We start from the raw sequence: 16,346 nt of genomic DNA on the forward strand, positions 1-16,346 counted from the left end.
TTAACAAGTCTGCCTTGTAATGTAGGAAGAACCTCAGGTTTTTTTCTTTCCTTGCCATGTAACTGCTATCTAATTACACGGCTTGCTTTATTTCTGTAAAGAAACTGATGGATGCATGATAACTGTCATCTATGCTACCAAGGTGACCAGTTTGCTTATGGTGTACCCTAATCAGGAATTCATATTACAGAGGAGGTAATTAAGCACCTCCAGTGTGCATATAAATATCTATACCCTGAGGGTGTGTTAGTCAGCATAAGGAATACTAGCAGTAATTTTTTTCAGTGGTGAAATAAATGGTGTTCAAGATATGTAGGTGGTTAGGACATTGCTTAGGTCCCACGGTCCTTGCCTGAACAACGACTAAAAATCTGGCAGGCCCAGCAGCCTAACAGTTTTGATGCAGTCCTTAAAGTCTGAAGTTCCATTGGTTGTGTGTCACCTTATTTCATGAAAAACTCTTTCCTGAACTATCCAAAAAACTGGATGATCCAGCCATCGGGTAATAGTCAAAGGAACTAAGAGCAGAGACTGGGACTCCCCCAAAACTACAAGAACAGTTAGTATAATTCTTTCTGCCTACTTTTGTTGACAAGTGTATCTTTGGCAAAATTAGATCTAAGATTTTCTTTCATATCACCTGATAGATTGTGGGGAAGCAAACATATAAAGCACCAACTATTCCTAATTTCCAAACACATTTGTGTTAGAGCACACCTGATATTACTACATACATCATCAAATAGGTTGAAAAAAAAAAGACTGGATAATTAATAGAAATCAACTTGGGGAGAGAACTTTTGGAATGCTCTATCAACACCAATATAATGTGTCATGTTTCAGCTTGCTAAAAAGGTGAAGGAGCAGTCCTAAAATAGAGTAGAAACACTAGAGCCATATGGCCTTTAAAATTTAAAAGGGAGCAGTTGAGATAATGGAATGTTTTGCATCACATCCTTTCACAGATGTGTTAAGAAAGCGGGCTCATGAGGTATCTGCACCTGTGGCCATTGCCTTTTGAGTAAATGGAATGTATCAAAAAGATGATCACATGGCCAGCAGGTAAACTGACTCAGATTGGTGAGTAACTCTCAAGGAGGAGCACCCAGACGACTGGATTCAGGGTTACACTGACAGATGGACTATAGGGCCTCTAAAAGGCATCAGTAAACAGCTTGGTTTTGCTACTGTTTACACAGATCTATATAAGTATGAGCTAGTAAATAGGTGTTGTTTTAAACCACTAAGCATGTGATAATTTGTCATACAACAGTAGAAAACCAATACACCAGAGAATCCCAATTAATGGGGAAAAGTTTCACTCTACAGAAGGCATCCAGCTGATATTGGAATATTACCATATACACTTGCATCTGGGGTTTGGAATTTCATTTGCTTCTTCTTGATGGCTGGCCAAACCAATAAAAGTTTTGGAGGAACTACACAAAAAACACGGGGCCTATGAACTTAGAGAGTAGGGAACATTTTATGACAAGAAGATTGTGTGAACATGCAAATAACATGGCTAATGAATGGAGTTTTCAAATCCCATTTGATTTGACTTCAGCTGGAATAGGGGAAAGGTGAAATGATCTCTTTAAAAAGATAATTATAAAAACAAACGTATCCAAGTAGTAGTGGGCAATGAGCAAAAATAATAGTGCATCCTGTTAGGGAATGAAATGAGAGACCACATCAAGATGGGGAGCACTACAGCTATGGAGAGATATTCAGAGGAAGCTTAATGCTGCCACACGTACAATTCCCAGAGCAAGGTCAAGGGAGAGTCCTATCAGATACATGCAAAGAATTGAAAAAGTAAGCTTAATTGCTATAAAGTCAAATGACAGTCCCCACGAAGCAGCCATGATACTCAAGAAGTAGAGACAGCCCAACATCTATCAGCTGATGAATGAGCAAACATTGATCTATATAAATATGAGCTAATGAGTAGGTGTTGCTTTAAACCACTAAGCGTGTGGTTGGTTGTCATACAACAATAGAAAACGAATACAGCAGAGAACCCCAATTAATGGGGAAAAGTTTCACTTTACAGAAGGCATCCAGCTAATACTGGAATATTACCATATACAATCTCTAATGAGATGTTATTTAGGCAAGAGTTTTCAACTGATATTAAGTGAATGGCTATTAGGAGATTAGACATTTGTACGGTGCCAAGTAATACCACACAGACTGCTTTCTAGCCATAAGTAAAGAAGCCATGGAGGAATCAGGCTTTTATCATGAGTCAATAATCTCAGCATGACTAATAGCAGCACAGCCAGGTGTCATGTTTCCCTATGTACCATCATATAAAAGTGAACAGCATCACCCATGTTCTCATGTTGGTAAGGATATTCAATTTGAGTTTAATTATAAATGATAGAGCAATGAACTAAATCACAGGATGACAGCAAAACAAATTTAAAAGATGAGACATTCTGCAGAACAAATTACATGGACTTTTCAATAAGTCAAAATGTTCTCACAAAAGGAACTGTTGAAAATTTTTTAAAAACTGAAGTAAAGATATGCAACTTCGGAGTTAGACTGCATCTTAGTTTACACTGATCTGTTACAAAGAGCGTGTTTGTGATAACTGAGGTTGGATATTACATTTGTCTTCACTTTGCAAATATTTCTTCTAAGAACCCAGCCAGCTAATGACTTTGGAGCAGTGCCTCAAGTTTAGACACTGCTAGTCTTTTGACTCTCCCCGTGATGGAGATCACTATGAGGAGTCAGACTCGAGTCCAAAACCGCACATGTTATCCTTCAGAACCAATCACAGGCAACTACAAAGGCTTTCCATGGAAGGCCTCGTGGGAAAGCTGCCCTCCCCATACCAAACTTGTGGCACACTCTGGATAGAGTAGCAGGAGAGAGACTTAGGCCCCTTGGCATATCTGCATTCCTAGCCAACTTGCCTTCATTGGAAGGCCTCATCAATGGCCCTCCGCCTGGGCCTCCCTCCCTTGGACACCTCTGCTGAGACCGCATTTTTCTTCACTCTGACTCAGTACTTTCCGTTCTACCTCCCCTCCACCTATTGAGTCTATAAAATGGCAGGAAACTTTTGTTCAGGGCTCTCTTGTACGGGGAAGTCCCACCCCCATGACTTTCCCTACTGTTCTATAAGGACAGCTGTCCACGGCTTCACCCTAGATGTGTCTGGCCTTGTTCATGAAACCTTGAAAACACAGCATGTTGTACCCATGAGTAAGGAGCTAGATAAGGTTCTTGAAGGCAAGACACCTGGCCATGAAGGCTACACGCATGTGCACCTTCAATACTTACGTAACCATGAATTAGCACTATAGCAGTATAAAAAGTACAGCTTTGTGCAGAATAAAGTGGCTTCTTTTGCACACCCTCCATGATGACTCCTGCCTCCTCCTTTGCTCTTCGTGTTACCCCAAGACCTCAACAGCAACCCCCAGACACTGACACCTTAGCAGTGAGATGATTCCTCCTGTCTGTGCTGATACATCTGACCTGTACTCAGAGCTGTTCCAAGGTGAAAAATGGAACATTAAGGGAGTTGGCATGTTATGGATTGAATGGTGTCCCCCAAAACTCGTATGTTAAGTCCTATCCCTCAGACCTAAGAATGTGACCTTATTTGAAGATGAGGTCTTCAAAGAGGTAATCAAGTTAAAATGAGGTCATTAGGGTAGACCTTATTCCAAACAACTGATGTCTTTATAAAAAAGGGAAATGTGGACTCAGACACACACACAGGGAGAACACCATGTGAAGATGGATGAAGAGATTGGGGTGATACGTTGTGGATAAAGTGAAGGTTCCTGTGGCCAGGATTCTCAGCTGGCCCTGGTCAGCTAGCTCACTACACACATGTGGGCAATACGTTGTTATTGACTCTATATAAAGAGCTCCGCCCAGTACTCTGAGCAACATGGTGGCATGGCTGCCGGAGAGCAGAGCAGAGGCTGGGGTGGTGGCAGTGCTGAGGACAGAGACTGAGATGGCTGGGGGTGGGGAGCAGAGAGGCCCAGAGGCAGAGACCAGTTTGCTGCATGCAGACTCGCTCTGAGTGGACGGGGTTCTAGTGATTGACCTGCCACTGTGGAAATAAAGGTATAGCCCTTTCACCCCAAGAACGTTCTACTGTCATGTCTTTGGTCACATTGAATCCATAGTGAACTTGCCCGGGGCAAGTTGATTCAGTGAGACTGAAAAATGACAATGAAATGTTCTTGGGGTGAAAGGGTTTATACCCAGCTTTATTCTCTATTGGCAGGTCAAACGCTAGAATCCCCACCCTTGCCTCAGAGTAAGTCTGTGTCTTGCCAATGGGTCTCAGCCCCAGGCAAGTTCACTACGGATTCAGCGTGACCAAAGAAATGACAGTAATCCTGGCCACAGGAACCTTCACTGTATCCACACTCCACCCCTCCAGGATTCTTGCCTCTCAATCTATGTGCCCTCAATCCTCTGCAATTGTCCCTGTGTGAGAGGGCTGGAGCACTGTAACCAAATTCCATAATAACATAATACAACATACAAATAACAAGAGTTACAACAAATTATAATAACCCTCAAGCTTGAGGGATCCATTGCCACCAAGTGGCCACCTGGCTGTATTCAAACCAGTTCTACTCAAAGGAGTTAACCAAAAGGGCCATGGGTGGGCCTTACATCACCCACCTTCTCCAGCCTCTCCAGCAGAAAGTTTTGCAGACAGACAGGCCTATCTTGTTGCTTTATCTCTGCCTCTGCTTCGTCCTCAGCAGCCGGAACCGCTGCTCAGGTCCCAATCACTGCCACAGCTCCAGTCATCCAATTTCTTTCCATCTGCTCCTGCCTTTTCAAACCAACCCACATCTGGATCCTCGTGACCTTCACGGGGCCCTTTAAATTCTTCTTTCAAGAAGGAGACCGTATTTCCTTTTGTGCTTGAGCCTGAGGGCAGAAGCAGAGCACGGAGCGCTCCATGACCTGTGGCGGAGGAGCTGCACCTCTCCTGGAGGAGCCCGGGGTTGCTGAGTCCTTCTGGCTTCCCACCAGCTTTCAGCCAGGTGGGGTCTCCACTGAGGAGAGGCCGATGCCTCCGGCACCAACAGGGCCTCCACCCAGACCTGTTCGTCAAACCTCGGCTCCTCCATTTCTGGGGCTGACGGCCCCACTACATCCTTCACCTGCCCCACGGCACCTGGCAGCCTGCATTCTGCTCCTTCTCAGGCCTCTGCTCCCTCTCATGCCGCCTCCTCTCGGGCCTTTACTATTTCCACAGCACTTGGTAGTGACGCTATTTCGGTCAGCAAGAAATTTTCTTTCTCTTGGGGTGGACCCCAGTCCTCCACCCCTTCCCAGTACCACATGTCCACAGGGGGACACTAGAATGTCTCCCCGTCCATAGGTGCAGCTGCTGAAACACTCCTCCCATGAGGGCAGCCTGTTCTTTTTCCTTGGTCAACAACGAACCCTGACGATGTCGCCAATTGTCTTGTCAATGGGTTTCAGCCTCAGGCAAGTTCACTATGGATTCAGTGTGACCAAAGAAATGACAGTAATCCTGGCCACAGGAACCTTCGTTTTACTCACAATCTGCATGCAGCAAGCTGGTCTCTGCCTCTGGGCCTCTTTGTCCCCGCAGCCGTCCCCGTCTCTGTCCTCGGCGCGGCCACCACTCCAGCCTCTGCAGGCAGCCCAGCAGCCCAGAGCACGGGGTGGAGCTCTTTATACAGTCAGTAATAATGTATTGCTCACAAGTGTGCAGCGGGCAAGCGGACCAGGGTCAGGTAAGAATCCTGGCCAGAGGAACTTTCATTTTCTCTACACTCTACAAGCTAAATCACGCCAAAGATTCCCAGCAAACTCAAGAAGAGGAGAAAAGCCTGGAAATCTTTCCTTCTCAAGCCCTCGGAAGGAACCAACCCTGCCTCCACCTAGATCTTGGACTTCTGCCCTCCAGCATTGTGGGAAAATAAATTTCTATTTTTTAAACCATCCAGTTTGTAGCACTTCATTACAGCAGCCCTAGAAAGTAGATACACGTGGCACTGTCTTTCTGGCCTCCTGCCTATACTATTCACAGTAAGTGAATAAAGGCCAGTTGTTACTTCCATTTTGGCTGCCTGTTTTAATTGACCACCTCAGTACCTGCCAGCTCAGTGCTCTCCAGCTGAGCCATTGGTTCTGTGTTGCCTGCCTGACTGCAGAGACGGCTCGTCTTGCCATCACAGTTCATTGCATTCACCACCAAGTGATATCAACCACGCAAGGAGAGAGCAGAGTGCCTAAAGGCAAAAGTGGGCGTCCTCTTGAGCTACCTAACACAGGTGTTGTGGCTCTCCCTGGGCCCGTTGATACAAATCTGTACACTAGCCAGAGTTTTGTCAAATACTTTTTTTCATTGTAACATATCACTTGCTAAGAAGGCTTGAGAGGAGGGAAGTATGGTTAAGGAGAAAGGTACAACCTCTACTCTCTGTAACTACCAGGGGTCACTTAATATTTACTAAAAGAACCTGAGAATTGCTGAGTAGTCAGTTGCTTAGGTCAACTGACAAACTTGCATTTAAACATTTTGCAAGAAATGATTTATTTCTTCTCAAATATCTTGCATTCAAAATTAATGACCCTTGAGTTGTAATTGGCATAATCTACTATTTCTTTAGACCTCTGTCTCTGAAATTTCTTTTCCCCATCTTTCTACCTTCGATAAGTACCATATATATGTAAGATTCCAAACCGTTTTAAAAAGACATTGCCCATGAGAGCTAGCTCTTTTCTGGGATTTCTTTACAAATAAGAAATCTCAACACTGTGTCATTGATACTTCCAGAGTGGGAATCGCAGAACCTAAATTTTAGTTCTTGCTGTGTCACAAAACTAGTGTGATCTTGTGTAAGCTGATTAAACATTCCTCATCTTCAAATTAATTACATCCATTTTTTTCCAGCTTCATTGAGGTGTATTTGACAAAATTATACAACATTGAAAGCTATAATGTGATGATTTGCTATACATTGAAATTATACCTAATTTTTATTATGTGATTTTTCTTTTCAAATTGTGATATTGTGTAGAAATCTACTTATAATTCTGGGGAGTAAATGGGACAAGCATGATGCCTTGCTTTTGTAGGTAAGGACACTGAGTTACAAGTTAGGTTAACTGGCACCACACCACACAATGGTGATAGATAAAGGGTTCAAGTACAGGCCTATGTGTGTTAAAACATACTCTCAGGTTTCCTTCAGCTCTACATTTCTATAATTGAACAAATGAGGGCTTGGTTATTAACCAACCACTCCCTCAAAAAAAAATTAGATGGCAATATCCTGCCAAGCTTGGATCTCTCCTGGATATGAAATAAGATGTGTATAAGGATAAGTCTTGTGTAATAGTACCAAGAGCAGAATATTTATATGGCATGTTATTCTTTTAATGTGGTAGTATTTCCTATTTCTACTCACTGGTATATGTAAAGTGAGAAAAAAGTAATTCTAAAGAACAAATAGAAATAGATACCCTCTCTATTTAGTTTCCCCCTTTTTTGAAGTGCCTCCAAATCAACTCCTAAAATAACAAAACAGTATTATAATACTCTATAACATAACAAATGTCAAAGCTTTCATTGACATGATGCTGATATCAAGCAATTTTGAATACAACAGGCTCCCAATACACAACAGGAAAACTGACAATCTCTTGGAATTATTTCCAACAAAATTTGGCTAATGGATAGATATATTCCCCAGCATGCTACAAACAAAAGCTCTAAGGATGATAATTAAATTTCAGTCACTACTAGGAGGACCTAAGATTAACGGTAAAACAACCCTATGAAATCATGTAACTATTCTACCACTGAGGTAACCTGTGAATTTCATACTCATTTGTAGCCAAGTCTAAATGGCAAATCAAATTATAACACCCAAACTCTATGAATATCACTTGAAAGCTGCAGAATGAATATACTGAATAAGAATAAATTGTTTAGTCTATTCATTAGTGTTGAGGAATCAAGCTCCAGGCCAAAATTCCGGGTGTTATCTTTCAGGCACAACCATAGGCAATTGCAATTACCTGACAGTCCTCATGGGGGAAGCTGCACTTCCTACGTCAGACTGGGGACATGGTCAGTGCTCTGCAAATTTCTGGAGGCAGTGGTAGCCAAGGGCTCAGGCCCTCCTGGTACAGCCATACTCATACACACACCTGTAGTCCTAGCCCAGGCACCTCCATCCAGAGACCTCCTTATCAGAAGCCTCAGCTGAGGCCCTTCCCAGGGGCCTTGCCTAAGACATCCTTATTGGGAGCCTTGAGTGAGGCATTTTTTTCCCACTTAATCCTCTTCTGCTCCTACCTATCCCCTCCCCTTGCCCCTAGCAATCTGTGTCCCCAGGAAGGAAGAAGCCTTTTACTCAGGGCTCCCCAGCAATGAGATGATCACCCCTGTTTGCACTGAATGTCATCTAATCCTTGTCCAGTGCCACTCTGTGGGGAAAAATGAAATACTCAGGAGTGGGTGCCTATTTCTTTTCTCTCCTGATTGTTTTCAGTTGTCCTGACTGATCACTGACCACCTCAACACTGAGCAGATTGACTAATTGGTACAACAAGCATGGTGGTCAATTGAGCACAACGCCATTCTGAAAGAAAAATGCCTGAGGGTCCCACAGGACACTCTAGGAGTGGTAAAGAAATGTTTGCAAAACAGTAAAGCCCTTTACCACTGGGTCTTAGGGGAAGGTAGTGGATTGTTAACAGAAATTTTGGGTTTTGTGGGGGTCCTCTTTAGCCCTTCATAGATGAGCTCACCCACTGGGTGTGTCAAATTAGCAATTCAACAAAGGGCCTCTAAACAGGTTAGGGAAGCAGTTCCCCAGCCACCGCTCAAGATCCTCCAACAGGACAAGAGACCATCAGATGCCCAGGAACTGAGTTGTGCCCAATAACTATTGTTAACTTGAAGTAGGTCCCTGGTGCTGATAAATGTCCTTTGTCACAGTGACAAAAAAAAAAAGCTCCCTTAAGAATCACTTCACCCAGCAGCCTGAAGAGATCTTAGAGACTAGGTTAGTTCACCTCCACGATAAAGGACATACTCTTACTAAAGTTACTGAGGGAGAGTGGTACCATCTGGGGCATGTTCCTGCGGAGCTCCTCCTGCAGCTTGCCCTGAAAGCAGCCACTGCCAAGAGAGCAAAGCGTGAGTACCAGGGGCGGTAGTGCTCCCTCCAGGTTGTCTGGCTGCCAGGGAAGCCCACGCTGCACTCACAATGTTCTGCAGCTATTACCACTATTTATTTCCAAAACTTTTTCACTCCAATTCAGGTTTATTTATTATTTATTTTTTATGTCTGTCTAGCTTTATTTAGATATAATTGCTATAGAACATCGCATAAGTCTAAGGTGTACAACATGATAATTTGATACACATATAGTAAAATGATTACCATAAAAGTGTTAGTAAACACCTACATCACCTCATAATTACTACTACCTTTTTGTGGTGACAACATTAAAGATATACTTTTGTAGCAAGTTTCACGTATACAGTATTGTTATAGTCACCATACTGTACATCAGAGCCTCAGAACTTATTTCTATTTTAACTGGAAGTTTGTACATTTTCTCATACTCACCCATTTCCTCCACCCAAACCCCCCAGCTCCTAGAAACCACCATTCTACTCTCTTTTTCTGAGTCTGGCCTTTTTATATATCACATATAAGTGAGATCACACAATGTCTGCCATTCTCTGTTCGATTTATTTCATTTAGCCTAATGCCCTCAAGGCTCATCCATGTTATGGCAAATGTATGATTTTCTTTCTCATGGCCAAATAACATTTCATTGCATATATATACCATATTTTCTTTATCCACTAACAGATATTTAGGTTGTTTCCATGTCTTAGCTATTGTGAATAATGCTGCAATGAACATGGGAGTGCAGATATGTTTTGGAGATTCTGATTTCATTTCCTTCAGATGTATACCCAAGAGTGGGATTGCTGGATCATGAGGTAGTTATATTTTTAACTGTTTGAGGAATCTCCATCCTGTTTTCCATAATGGCTGTACCAATTTACATTCTCACCAATAGTGCATAAGGGTTCCCTTTTCTCCACATCCTTGCCAACATATTTTTTATAATAATAGCCATCTTAATAGGGGTGAGGTGAGATCTCATTGTGGTTTTGAATTGCATTCTCTGATAAATAAATATGTTGAGCATCTTTTCATGTACCTTTGTCCTTTGTAAGTCTTCTTTGGAAAAATGTCTATTCAGGGCTTCTGTCCATTTTTTAATCAAATTATTATTTTTTTAATATTGAGTTTTCTTTTCCTGTAGTATCCTCATCTGGATTTGATATCAGGGCAATAATGCTGGTCTCATAAAATGAGTTTGAGAGTGTTATTTCCTCTTCAATTTTTTGGAAAAGTTTGGGAAGGATTGGCATTAGTTCTTCTTTAAATATTTGGTGGATTTCTTCTGTGAAACCATTTGGTTCTGTGCTTTTCTTTGTTGGGAGGTTTTTGGTTACTGCTTCAATCTCCTGAGTTGTTAATGCTCTGTTCAGATTTTCCATATCTTCATGATTCAGTCTTGGTAGGCTGTATGTTTTTAGGAATTTATCCATTTATTGTAGGTTATCAAACATGTTACCCTGTAATTGTTCATACTAGTTGCTCCTGGTCCTTTGCATTTCTGTGGTATCAGTTGTAATGGCTCTTCTTTCATTTCTGATGTTATTTGAATTTTGTGCTTTTTTTGTCTATTTATAAAGCTCTGTTAATTTTTTTTTTTTAATAATTATTTTTTATTGAAGGGTAGTTGACACACAGTATTACATTACATGAGTTTCAAGTGTACAACACAGTGGTAGAACATTTATATACATAATTCTAGGTTCCAGCTATCACCCTACCAGGCTGTTACAATATCTTGACTATATTCCTTATGCTATACATTACATCCCGGTTACTAATTTATTTTACCATTGGAAGTCTGTCCTTTTTTTTTTTTTTTTTTTTTTGTGAGGGCATCTCTCATATTTATTGATCAAATGGTTGTTAACGACAATAAAATTCTGTATAGGGGAGTCAATGCTCAATGCACAATCATTATTCCACCCCAAGCCTAATTTTTGTCAGTCTCCAATCTTCTGAGGCATAACAAACAAGTTTTTACATGTAGAACAAATTCTTACATAATGAATAAGTTACATAGTGAACAGTACAAGGGCAGTCATCACAGAAACTTTCGGTTTTGCTCATGCATTATGAACTATAAACAGTCAGTTCAAATATGAATACTCATTTGGTTTTTATACTTGATTTATATGTGGATACCACATTTCTCTCTTTATTATTATTATTTTTAATAAAATGCTGAAGTGGTAGGTAGATACAAGATAAAGGTAGAAAACATAGTTTAGTGTTGTAAGAGAGCACATGTAGATGATCAGGTGTGTGCCTGTAGACTATGTGTTAATCCAAGCTAGACCAGGGCAATAAAACATCCACGTATGCAGAAGATTTCTCTCAGAACGGGGGGGTGAGGTTCTAAGCCTCACCTCTGTTGATCCCCAATTTCTCACCTGATGGCCCCCCTGCGACTGTGCCTGTCTTAGGTTGTTCCTCCCTTGAGGAATCTTACCCGTCTCTGGCTAACCAGTCATCTTCCGGGGCCATACAGGGAAATGTGAAGTTGGTGAGTGAGAGAGAAGCCTTATTGTTTGAAAAAGTTAGCTTTTTACTTCTTTGCATATTTATGCCCTGTGGCTTCTGTGCCCAGCATTTGTCTTGAGGTATCTTTACCACTTGGAAGAATTATGATACTCGGTAAATTTGATATGAGGCACGAATTCTATTTAAGGGTTGTAATTAGGAAGGAAGAAGAAAAGCTATAGAAGTAGCAGGCGGAAGAAAACATGGGAAGATTGATTATTTCTTTGATATATCTTCTTGTAGAGTAACTTCAGCATGTATAGGTTTTAAGCTACTACTTATATTGCACACACACATTAACATAATAGGAGTATAGTTACATAACCAAAGCATATCTGTAATTACCAGCCATCTGCAGTGAAACCAAGAAAACCAGTTAGGCACCTTAGGCATTTGTGAAAATTTATCTATGATATGGTGGATATTGTCCAAATGAACTTGAACAGTCTGAGAGAAATCAGACAAATTAAAACAACCCATTCCTGGGGACTGTTCACATGCCATATGTTCTTTTAACAATAAATAGTTTGTAGTTGTAAGACTTTGGAGCGCTACAATTTGCACTTCTCCAAATTCTTGGTTGAGTTCCAACAGTATAGATCCAGTCCAATTTTGTTGTTTTACTGTATGCACAGGCCAGCTTAGATATCTCCTTCCTCATTCCCATGGCAGGTCCAGGAACTGGTGGGATGAGTGCATCTACAGCTGTAGCAGTGCGTGGATCTTTGTTGGGGTTTTTTGATGATCATCTTCTGGCATGAGTCTTCCAGAGGGTGCAGATGTTGGAAGTTCTTTTTCATATCGTATCTTAGTTCATTTTCGGGGTAGCCCTATTAGGCTTTGATCCTCTGTATAAACACAAACAGACCCTTTGCCTACACTTTTATATGCCCTTTATACCCTTGTGTAGAACTCGTTGGAGGTTACCACACAGGAACTGCCCTTTTTTTTTTTTTTTTTTGCTATCACTAATCTACACTTACATGACGAATATTATGTTTACTAGGCTCTCCCCTATACCAGGTCTCCCCTATAAACCCCTTTACAGTCACTGTCCATCAGCATAGCAATATGTTGTAGAATCACTACTTGCCTTCTCTGTGTTGTACAGCCCTCCCTTTTCTCCTACCCCCCCATGCATGTTAATCTTAATACCCCCCTACTTCTCCCCCCCTTATCCCTCCCTACCCACCCATCCTCCCCAGTCCCTTTCCCTTTGGTACCTGTTAGTCCATTCTTGAGTTCTGTGATTCTGCTGCTGTTTTGTTCCTTCAGTTTTTCCTTTGTTCTTATATTCCACAGATAAGTGAAATCATTTGGTATTTCTCTTTCTCCGCTTGGCTTGTTTCACTGAGCATAATACCCTCCAGCTCCATCCATGTTGCTGCAAATGATTGGATTTGCCCTTTTCTTATAGCTGAGTAGTATTCCATTGTGTATATGTACCACATCTTCTTTATCCATTCATCTATTGATGGACATTTAGGTTGCTTCCAATTCTTGGCTATTGTAAATAGTGCTGCAATAAACATAGGGGTGCATCTGTCTTTCTCAAACTTGATTGCTGCATTCTTAGGGTAAATTCCTAGGAGTGGAATTCCTGGGTCAAATGGTAAGTCTGTTTTGAGCATTTTGATGTACCTCCATACTGCTTTCCACAATGGTTGAACTAACTTACATTCCCACCAGCAGTGTAGGAGGGTTCCCCTTTCTCCACAGCCTCGCCAACATTTGTTGTTGTTTGTCTTTTGGATGGCAGCCATCCTTACTGGTGTGAGGTGATACCTCATTGTAGTTTTAATTTGCATTTCTCTGATAATTAGCGATGTGGAGCATCTTTTCATGTGTCTGTTGGCCATCTGTATTTCTTTTTTGGAGAACTGTCTGTTCAGTTCCTCTGCCCATTTTTTAATTGGGTTATTTGTTTTTTGTTTGTTGAGGCGTGAGAGCTCCTTATATATTCTGGACGTCAAGCCTTTATCGGATGTGTCATTTTCAAATATATTCTCCCATACTGTAGGGATCCTTCTTGTTCTATTGATGGTGTCTTTTGCTGTACAGAAGCTTTTCAGCTTAATATAGTCCCACTTACTCATTTTTGCTGTTGTTTTCCTTGCCCGGGGAGATATGTTCAAGAAGAGGTCACTCATGTTTATGTCTAAGAGGTTTTCGCCTATGTTTTCTTCCAAGAGTTTAATGGTTTCATGGCTTACATTCAGGTCTTTGATCCATTTTGAGTTTACTTTTGTATATGGGGTTAGACAATGGTCCAGTTTCATTCTCCTACATGTAGCTGTCCAGTTTTGCCAGCACCACCTGTTGAAGAGACTGTCATTTCGCCATTGTATGTCCATGGCTCCTTTATCAAATATTAATTGACCATATATGTCTGGGTTAATGTCTGGATTCTCTAGTCTGTTCCATTGGTCTGTGGCTCTGCTCTTGTGCAAGTACCAAATTGTCTTGATTACTATGGCTTTATAGTAGAGCTTGAAGTTGGGGAGTGAGATCCCCCCTACTTTATTCTTCTTTCTCAGGATTGCTTTGGCTATTCGGGGTCTTTGGTGTTTCCATATGAATTTTTGAATTGTTTGTTCCAGTTCATTGAAGAATGTTGCTGGTAGTTTCATAGGGATTGCATCAAATCTGTATATTGCTTTGGGCAGGATGGCCATTTTAACGATATTAATTCTTCCTAGCCACGAGCATGGGATGAGTTTCCATCTGTTAGTGTCCCCTTTAATTTCTCTTAAGAGTGACTTGTAGTTTTCAGAGTATAAGTCTTTCACTTCTTTGGTTAGGTTTATTCCTAGGTATTTTATTTTTTTTGATGCAATTGTGAATGGAGTTGTTTTCCTGATTTCTCTTTCTGTTGGTTCATTGTTAGTATACAGGAAAGCCACAGATTTCTGTGTGTTGATTTTGTATCCTGCAACTTTGCTGTATTCCGATATCAGTTCTAGTAGTTTTGGGGTGGAGTCTTTAGGGTTTTTTATGTACAGTATCATGTCATCTGCAAATAGTGACAGTTTAACTTCTTCTTTACCAATCTGGATTCCTTGTATTTCTTTATTTTGTCTGATTGCCGTGGCTAGGACCTCCAGTACTATGTTAAATAACAGTGGAGAGAGTGGGCATCCCTGTCTAGTTCCCGATCTCAGAGGAAATGCTTTCAGCTTCTCGCTGTTCAATATAATGTTGGCTGTGGGTTTATCATAGATGGCCTTTATTATGTTGAGGTACTTGCCCTCTATTCCCATTTTGCTGAGAGTTTTTAACATGAATGGATGTTGAACTTTGTCAAATGCTTTTTCAGCATCTATGGAGATGATCATGTGGTTTTTGTCTTTCTTTTTGTTGATGTGGTGGATGATGTTGATGGACTTTCGAATGTTGTACCATCCTTGCATCCCTGGGATGAATCCCACTTGGTCATGGTGTATGATCCTTTTGATGTATTTTTGAATTCGGTTTGCTAATATTTTGTTGAGTATTTTTGCATCTACGTTCATCAGGGATATTGGTCTGTAGTTTTCTTTTTTGGTGGGGTCTTTGCCTGGTTTTGGTATTAGGGTGATGTTAGCTTCATAGAATGAGTTTGGGAGTATCCCCTCCTCCTCTATTTTTTGGAAAACTTTAAGGAGAATGGGTATTATGTCTTCCCTGTATGTCTGATAAAATTCCGAGGTAAATCCATCTGGCCCGGGGGTTTTGTTCTTTGGTAGTTTTTTGATTACCTCTTCAATTTCGTTGCTGGTAATTGGTCTGTTTAGATTTTCTGTTTCTTCCTGGGTCAATCTTGGAAGGTTATATTTTTCTAGGAAGTTGTCCATTTCTCCTAGGTTTCCCAGCTTGTTAGCATATAGGTTTTCATAGTATTCTCCAATAATTCTTTGCATTTCTGTGGGGTCCGTCGTGATTTTTCCTTTCTCGTTTCTGATACTGTTGATTTGTGTTGATTCTCTTTTCTTCTTAATAAGTCTGGCTAGAGGCTTATCTATTTTGTTTATTTTCTCGAAGAACCAGCTCTTGGTTTCATTGATTTTTGCTATTGTTTTATTCTTCTCAATTTTATTTATTTCTTCTCTGATCTTTATTATGTCCCTCCTTCTGCTGACCTTAGGCCTCATCTGTTCTTCTTTTTCCAATTTCGATAATTGTGGCATTAGACCATTCATTTGGGATTGCTCTTCCTTTTTTAAATATGCTTGGATTGCTATATACTTTCCTCTTAAGACTGCTTTTGCTGTGTCCCACAGAAGTTGGGGCTTAGTGTTGTTGTTGTCATTTGTTTCCATATATTGCTGGATCTCCATTTTGATTTGGTCATTGATCCATTGATTATTTAGGAGCGTGTTGTTAAGCCTCCATGTGTTTGTGAGCCTCTTTGCTTTCTTTGTACAGTTTATTTCTAGTTTTATGCCTTTGTGGTCTGAAAAGTTGGTTGGTAGGATTTCAATCTTTTGGAATTTACTGAGGCTCTTTTTGTGGCCTAGTATGTGGTCTATTCTGGAGAATGTTCCATGTGCACTTGAGAAGAATGTATATCCCGCTGCTTTTGGATGTAGAGTTCTATAGATGTCTATTAGGTCCATCTGCTCTACTGTGTTGTTCAGTGCTTCCGTGTCCTTACTT

This window comes from Manis pentadactyla, chromosome X (assembly GCF_030020395.1).
Source record: "Manis pentadactyla isolate mManPen7 chromosome X, mManPen7.hap1, whole genome shotgun sequence".
Lineage (NCBI taxonomy): Eukaryota > Metazoa > Chordata > Mammalia > Pholidota > Manidae > Manis > Manis pentadactyla.